The sequence below is a fragment of the Hydra vulgaris genome, chromosome 13 (assembly GCF_038396675.1).
Source record: "Hydra vulgaris chromosome 13, alternate assembly HydraT2T_AEP".
Classification (NCBI taxonomy): Eukaryota; Metazoa; Cnidaria; class Hydrozoa; order Anthoathecata; family Hydridae; genus Hydra; species Hydra vulgaris.
The window spans coordinates 190,001-199,171 of NC_088932.1; the positions used below are offsets into that span (position 1 = coordinate 190,001).

General features: G+C 27.8%; 1 long non-coding RNA gene across 1 annotated transcript in view; it reads left to right on the top strand.

Annotated features, from left to right (window-relative positions):
• The window catches only part of LOC136089416 (uncharacterized), a 14,359-nt gene extending 13,667 nt beyond the window's left edge, over positions 1-692 (top strand). Inside the window, exon 2 of the long non-coding RNA XR_010643035.1 lies at positions 534-692. This is a non-coding gene — a long non-coding RNA (uncharacterized LOC136089416). The remainder of the gene's footprint in view (positions 1-533) is intronic.
• The last annotated feature ends 8,479 nt before the right edge of the window (positions 693-9,171 follow it).

Sequence of the window (9,171 nt, forward strand, 5' to 3'; positions counted from 1 at the left end):
ATGTGTATATATATAAATAAATATATATATATATATATACATATATATATATATATATATATATATATATATATATATATATATATATATATATATATATATATATATATATAGATATATATAGATATATAGATAGGTGGATAGATAGGTAGATAGATAAAGTATGTGCAGATATATATATACATAAGTATGTTATATTTATATAAATATCCATATACATATGTATATATATATATATATATATATGTATATATATATATTTATATGTATGTATATACATTTATGTATTTGTATATATATATTTATATATATATATATATATATTTATATATATGTATTTATATATATATATATTTATATATATATATATATATATATTTATATATATATATATATATATATATATATATATATATATATATATATATATATATATATATATATATATATAATGTCGACGCTGCTATAATTTTATACTTTAGGTCAACAGGATAAAAAAATTTTTAAACTAATAATCTTTTTTTTTTCTTCAGGAAAAGATGAGGCTTTTATCACAGCAGGTCATCTTTGTGGCACAAGTTTAAATGTCGTGTAAGGGCACTTTGAAATCTACCATCTTTACAAAATGGTCATGGCCTGTGAATTTTCTTTTTTAGATTGTATATTCTTTTTTAATAACAAAACTAGCTTTATTGGTTTTATTATTAGAGTTAATTGATTTAGTGTCAGCATACACTAAAGGTAAAACTTTGGAATCCAAAAGTTAAACTTTTGCAATCCTAAAAAGGTGCAAAGAAAAAAAAATATTTAAATCTAACCCTAATTGCATTATTGCAACTATAGTGACACTCAATAGTTAAACTGCTTCTAATAAACTTTGCAAAAACTAAGTATTATAAGCATTATTTACAAATATCATATAGCTATTTTAACGCTAATTCTTACTAACGTTCAAAATAACCTTTTCCTTTTAAACAACCGTTTTCTTAATTTTATTTAAACTCTGAATTAATTTTTTGTAAGCAAGAAGATTTGTACAAAATAAAACTTCCTAATGTAACTTTAAAAAGTTTAACATTTTTTTTTAAAAAGAAAATAAAAAAGTAGCTATGTACCATTGGATTCTAACAAGCGTGAACAAGTAAAGAATTTCGCTATATGAATTTTCTTCTGAATCCTGAAAACATCTGAAAAAAGTAGATCCTCATCTAACTTGAATACCTCTAAATCTTTATGTTTGTTAGATAAAACATTGTTAGATTTAAGTTCGTTAGATAAAACCTTTAAGTTCGTTAGATAAAACCACTAACTCATTTTTAATCTTAAAAATGTGAATATAAAAAAGCAAATATCAGTAAGTTCAGCTCAGTAAAACAAATCAGAATAATATTAAAAAAAAGTAGAAAAAAAGGCAAAAAAAACTTCAGATAAAAACAAAAAATAAAATCCTTCAATCAAAGATCTTGTTAAAGAAATATAACAAAGTAAATCTTGTCATATAGTTGAACCTACAGAAACCTCGACCTTCTAAGTTCTTCTGCAAAAAAAACATCTACTAATAAGGGAAACTATTTTTCTAATAATCTACTGAGGCCTAAATTGTTTTTAACTGATTATAATTTTTTTTATTTTGAACCAATTAATGACGTTTTTGATCGATTTATTTCTTAACCTATCTTGTAAAATTTCATTTTCAACAGATTATTTAAATTAATTGATTACGTGATTTGTGTTTTTAACAATATTTTTTTTTTAAACTACAATTTTTTTTTTTTAAATTAACAATAATTAGTTAATAATAATAATAAGTTTTCCAAGCAATTATCGAACCTTATACCTCCCGATGTTAAAGTCATTGCTTCAACCAATGCGCCAAAGCTGATCAAATTTGGCTCCTATTAAAATCAACAACAAAATATAAAAATACATACCGGAAAAAGTTAAAAATACAGCAGGTTAAATATTTCTCATAAAAATTCAGTAGCTCAAAAATACATTAGGTCAAGGAATTAGTAGGTTGAAATTAGTAGTATATCTTTTAAGTGGGTGTAAATACAAAAATCAAAAACAAAATTTATGAATTACAAAATTTCATAATTAGGTTAAGTTATAGCTTACCAAGTAATTGTAGTTAAATTCAAGTACAATTTGCAAAAATAAGAATGAAATAACAAATTAAAAAACATTAGATATATATTGAGATAACCTCGCTTGAACTAACAGCAAAAAAATCATCAAGTGATGAATTTATAACTAGAAAACTTTCAATCTATGCAAAGTAAATTTTTAATTAAATTAAAAGCAAAGAAAATTTAACAATTAAAGCAAATAAAAATAAAATGAATTAGTTAAAACATAATTATGTTAATAAAAACATTTATCATAATCAAAAAGAAACTAGTCAATATAAAGTGCATTTTTATTCAAAAACTAATATTATTTTTTACAATAAATACTACCTTGCTGCAGCTTGAGGATGGTTGTAGATTTTTAATCTATAAACTATTAAATAATTTTTAATACATTATAATCATTAAAAATATTTAAATAAAAAATTTTTTAAATTCAGTTAATTTTTGTATTCATTCTGGTAAAAGAAGTGCTCTGTTTAAAAATTGTTCAAGCTCTCGCTTCAAAGACAAGAGGTTTTAAGTTCAATCCCCACCATAAACCGCGCTCATCATTGTTTTAAGGCGCAGCACCTGTGTTCTTCAGGGTCATGCTTTATAGTTAGAGAGTTGAGAAAGTTGTAACTACAAATAAAAAGCCTTCACATCTGTCGTCACATTCTTGGCCTTGGGGAGGTGAATTAAAATTTAAAAAATGTAGTAAAAAACAATACTTTTCAAAATATATCTACTAATAGTAAATAAATTAAACTTAAAGAAAGCGATATTAATGATTTAGAATAATAATGACTTGAAGGAAAGAAATATATTCTAAAGAAAAATATAAAAACTGTTAGAAATGTATGGGCACACAATACATAAAAAAATCTTCATAACTGATTAAAAAAAGTGATGACAAAAGAAAAACAAACCACATCACTTATTGTAAGTACTATTGACTTAAAGCATGGAAAAACAATATTTATATGAAAAATAATGTATTTTAGAAATTGTGTCTAATTTAAATAAATATACCATAAAATTAAAAATAACAAAAAAACGAGTAAACATATCAGCAATTAAAAGTAGTGAAAAAAAACTTATATGTATATATTCATATAAAACTATATATATATTAATGAAATTGTCTACTAAAGGTAGATGTTTATACCACAAGGCAAAAAAAAATTATATCAGTAGTGTTGACATCGAGGTACTAATTAAAAATCTTATATAATTTTAGACCAAGTGTATTCTCAGAGTTATATTTTGATATCAAACAAAAGAAAAACAAAATATTTAACTAATTGTAAGAAATGCTGACTTATAGTGTACCAAATTAATATTTATGTCTTGAATAATATATTTTAGTGTCTGCTTTAAAGTATAACATAACATAAGCTAAAAAAAAATTAAATAAAATTAAATCATGATGTTATTAATTAACCATAAATTATTTTGACTAAGCTAAAATGAAATAAAAATATTTTACAGCTACTACTCCGTTAAATCACAACAGCTTTTCTCTATAAGGTACATTGATTTTCATTTTTTGTATGTAATGTGTTTCTTATTTATTTCCTGATTTGTTACATTTTCTATTTAAGATTTATCAGATGATGTATTAATGTGGTTTAGAAGAACAAAATGTTGTAAAGTTTTGTGAATTTTAAAAACGCTAAACTAATATTTTTTTTGGCGTAAATAATTTTTGAGTTCGCAGTAAAGGGTTTACAACGTCTGCTTTTTTTTAATTTTATTTGTTAGAGTATGTTTATTATTAAAATTACATGTTTTTACTAATTTTTTTGCAAATTATTTGCAAAGCTAATTTTTTTTCAAACGTCTCCAAGCCTATATATATATTTCTTTAAAGTCGTAAGATTATTGTAAAATTTATTTTAAATGACAGTCTGTTATATATGAAAATTATTTATGTGTGCTAATAAAAGAAAAAAAAAATTATATAGGAAAGATCGCAATCTTCAGGATTCAGATATTAGTTTAGAAAATGGAAATGTTATTAGGCAAGTTGTTTGTGGCTGAAATAAAAAAGATAGACTTGGGCAAGATGAAATTAACAATGGACAAAATGCTGCTGAGTTAGCAGAAATTAATTCGAACCTAAATGACGAGAGCTTGGTTAGGCGAGTTGAAAATAATTGTGGCAGAAATTAAAGAAATAAGCTTAGGCAAGATAAAATTAATAAACAACAAAATGCTTGATATACTGCTCGGCAAGCAGCAAACAATTTGAATCCAAATGAGAAGAGTTTACTTAGGCGAGTTGAAAATATCATCACAAAAATAAAAGAATTAGGCTTGTGCGATATGAAGTTAGTAATCAACAAATGCGAGAAACGCTGCTTGGCAAAAAAGAATGCATTGTGAAGCAACAAATAATACTAATCCAGTTATAATTATGTAGGAGAAATGAATTATATTTGTCAGCATTGTGGTGCTAAGCAATTTCCTTAGAAAACGTAATTTTTATGTTGCCATAATTGATAGGTAGTTTTGCTGCAACCTTCATCATGGGCCGCCATGTTTTGGAATATGTGATCATGTTTTTCATCGTATTTGTAATTTAAGACCACATCAAGATGTTCCGCCGACATTTTGTCAAATATACATCTATGATCCACTTGCAGCAGTAAATTTTAGAACGCAATAACGTGGTGATAAATGATCTAATGTTTCCATTACAAACTAATATTAGTGAAAAAAACCCATTTGCTCTTGCATTTAAAAACATGGCTGAAGTAGAAGATAAAGAAATTCGTTGAGAAAGTCCTCGAGAGAAATTCCTCTAAAAAGGAGCTCGGTTTCAATTGTAAAAATGTCTTAAACGGCAAGATAGACGTCGCTATAATCTTCGATCACACGATGAAGTTGCAGTTGTATTTGTGGTGAAGATGGTTCATCACCTGCTTCCAGGTAAGTTGTTATTTACCCAATAGGTCATCTTCTTAAAACTATATCAAATATGTCTGCCAACTTAGATCCTATGGTTTATCCTCTATTTTTTTCGAGGGGTGATGCTGGTTAGAATAATCAATTGGTTTACAACCCTGGACGTACTACACTGGTTGGAAATCATGTCACCATTATCTAAGTATTACAATTATAAACATTCAGTTAGACAATTTTTTTCTTCACTCTTTGATGGCAAAAAAACTGTTTTAGCGATATGCTATGCTAAAATTAAAGACTACCGTCTTGCTTACAACAGAAATAACCAAAACAAACTCAGAAGCGAGCAGTATGATGTCTTAATCAAATTAAATAACCTTTTCGATTGTTAGTCGAGACCTTTATGGCGTTGTTAAAACTTGCATGATTCACGGTCCATGTGGCAAACTAAATCCAAATTCTCCCTACATGGTAAGGTGTGCAGCAAAAACCATCCTTAGGAATTTAATGCTAACACATTAGCAGTTCTTAATGGTTATCCACGCTGTAGACGTCGTGATAATGGTTTGGTTATCAATATTAAAGGTAACAATGAAGATAACCGCTGGATGGTACCTTACAATTTATGGTTATCAAAGAAATATCAAGCTCACATTAATGTTGAAGCTTGCCTGTCTATTAGGGCTGTTAAATATTTGAACAAATACATAAACAAGGGTCAGGACTGTGGCAATATTTTAATAAGTGAACAAATTATTCATGATACAGTAAACACTTTTTTAGATTGTCGTTATGTCAGTGCACTTGAAGAATTGTGGCAAATTTTCGAGTATCTAATAAGCCATATGTCACACACTAATATACGCCGTAAAAATCATCTACCTGAAAATCATTTAGTGTATTTTAGAGAAGGAGCAGAACAAATGGCTTTAGACCGTACAGCTCAACGTGATACGCACCTAACAGGATGGTTTAAGTTGAATACTAATAATGAAAGAACACATTGCTATTTATATGTAGACATTCATTATCACTTTTTATTTGATGGTAAACATTGTTAATGTAAGGTTAGACAGAGGAGTGGTAATAAGGTTATAGCAAGAATGTATAATGTTAATCCAAATTGAGAATTGTTTTTTCTTAGACCGTTACTTTTGCAAGCAAAAGATGCAACATCTTGGGAGGAAGTGCTTACTGTTAATGGTATTGTCCTTGAAACATTTTGTGAAGCATATGATTTGAAAGGTTTGTTGCAATATGACACTGAATGGCAGAATACTCTTATTGAGGCGGTTTTAACACGTATGCCAAAGCAAAATAGACAAACAAAATTGAAAACAGTTGTTTTCAATTATTTTGACCCATAGTGAACCTGAGAATCCTTTGCAACTCTGGAAATCATTCAACGCTTTTATGATGGAAGATTTCATTCACTGCTCAGTCCCACTTCTAATAGATAAACAAGCTACACTTCATGAAATTGAAAAGATTATAAATCAAAGTGGTAAAACGCTGACTGTTTACAATCTCCTGTTATTGATGAGTTTATTTGCCGATATCTATAAAATTTTGATAACAAAAGTTCAACAATCTATTGACAAAGCCAACCGAATGAGACTGTTGCTTAATGTCAATCAATTAAATGTATGTAATGCTATCCTTGCTGCACTAAATAAGCAACCAAATGTAAGAAATCAACATTCTACATTGCTTTTGATTTATGGACCAGCTTGTAGTGGAAAAACCTTTTCTTATAATTATTTGAATGCTGAAACCATAAGTGGTAGGGGCTTTATTGAATATAAAAGCAAATATACTTTAATGTATTCATATGTTTACTTCTTTTTCTGTCAAGATATTACTGATATTTTTAGTCATATAAAGAGTCAGGATGTAGATCGCATCTGCTAAAAACCTTGCCTCATGGCAGGCGCCAGGTTGATGGAACTCAAAATCTTGTACTTCCACTCCAAGGAAGAAGGAGGCAAGCTTACAAACTATACCATAATCATTCCTTGAAAACACTATATCAGTAGTTGCATTAGTCAAAAATGTCTTAGCTTCCTCTGCAACAGTGGGAAGAACAGAGCCAATCTTCAGATCATCTCTTTGCCAGTCCAATTTACATAAATTTTTCACTGAAGTGTGCTTCTTGAAAGCGGTATATCATTAATTTCTATACCTCTAGCTTTAAATACTTCACTTAAAATTGCCAGATGAGGTCGTACACCAACATTGAACCTTGTTGCTGGAACAGCAGTACATACAATGAGCTTTTCAACATTCACTGCTAGATTTATCGTATCTCCAGAAGTGTACCTAGGTATCATTTTATAATATTTTTCTACCTATTTATAATTAAATACTTTTCAATAAAACAGCTTTAGCTTGTGAAAATTACAACTATGTTATTAAAATAATACTATACCTGCGTTTCCGACCGTTACCCAGGAAATCATCTTCCTCGCTGATTTCACAGTCCTCGTTTGACTTTTCTTCCTCACTGCTGAATTGAATCTCTTCTGTCATGGAGTCATGTGACAACAAAACATCATTGATATCTTTTAAGTTTTTCTGTCTCTCTAATTCTTTCTCTCTCAACTTATCTAGCTTGTTCTTACTCCTGTTTGCATCCAGTACTCTTCTACTGTAGTCTTCATCGACTTTTGTTTCCATATATCCTTTCCTATGTAACTTCTGGTCTTCATAAAAACAAAGAAATATTTAAATCTATTAGGCCATTTATAAATAAATTAATAATTGTTCTAGTTTTTCTTGGAAGATGACCAAACCATGTAAAGAGTTTAACGTAATTATTTTAGAGGAAATAATATGCTATTACTTAAGTTACTTTTAATTGGAAAAAAAATCTCACTACTAAAAAAAGTGTTATTCAATGAACTTACTTTATATCTTCCAGCTTGGCATCATCTGTTCTCAATCTATCAGCAAGAATATCTTTTTTAAAATTCTTAGTCGAGATGTCAAAAAGCTGATAGGATTCTGTGAGAAAATCTTTCTCTCACTTTGATTGCTTATCAAGAATACTGTTCCAGTTTAGAGAAGACAATTTAATCAATTTCTTGTATTTTAAATTAAGTTTAATGATTTTAGTCTCTATATTATACCCACAAATCACAAATTTCTTGCCAAACCCAGCATTATCCCAAATTTTTTTAATCCTAGATACCAAGCAAGAACTATCAGGATCTGTACAAACACCCACTGTTCTCCAAATTGACCACCAGGTTGAAACTCTCCCCACTCCCAATTTTTTTGCATTATATCAATCATATGCAATAGTAAACACAATTTATGTTGCCAAATAAATCTGAACTAAGTGCTAAGTATGTAAAATTTAAAAATTAAAACACATCATTTCTTCCCTTTTTTCTTTTAAAGTTAAAATAAAGTCAGCCATTATGGTTGTCAAAATAACACATTTATATTTATCTATTATATTTAAAAAAAACACTCAATAAATATATTTATAACACAAATAATATTTTCACTATTGTTTGTTTAAATTGAAATTCACTACAGCAGATTTTAGCTTTTCTGCATAATTTTTGTGTCCAATAGTTCTTTTATAATTCACCCAAGTTTTTTTAAATTTGTGATGAACAGCTTCACCACATTGTTCTGCATAGTTACCTAAGCTAGTATTATTGTGTTCTACAAAAGGGAGAATGTGACACACTAAAATATGAATTTTCCATGAAACTGTTAAATTGTAGTCAAAAATATCTTTGGTATACAGTTGAAGATTAAAAAATGAACTTTTGAAGTCTTCACTTTTAACAGAAATATCTATACCCAGTTCCAAACCAAACACTGCTGATTTTAATAATAAAAATTTACGCAAACAATTAACTATTGGTAAAATATTAATTGCTGCAGCAAAGGTGACATCTCTCTCTAAAACATCTAGCAAGGACATTAATCTATTTGCATTGCTTTCATCTAAACCTTCACCATGATACCCTCTCATTAGTATGTAATGTGTTTTTAACCAATTTTCAAAAAGTGGCCAAACACACAAGTAAAGTACAAAATTTATCTACAACTCCCATCAAAATGTGGAGCTCAGGTGGAGGAACAATGTGTTCAAGAAAAATTTCTTGTTCTTCTTATAAGTAAATTAAACGAG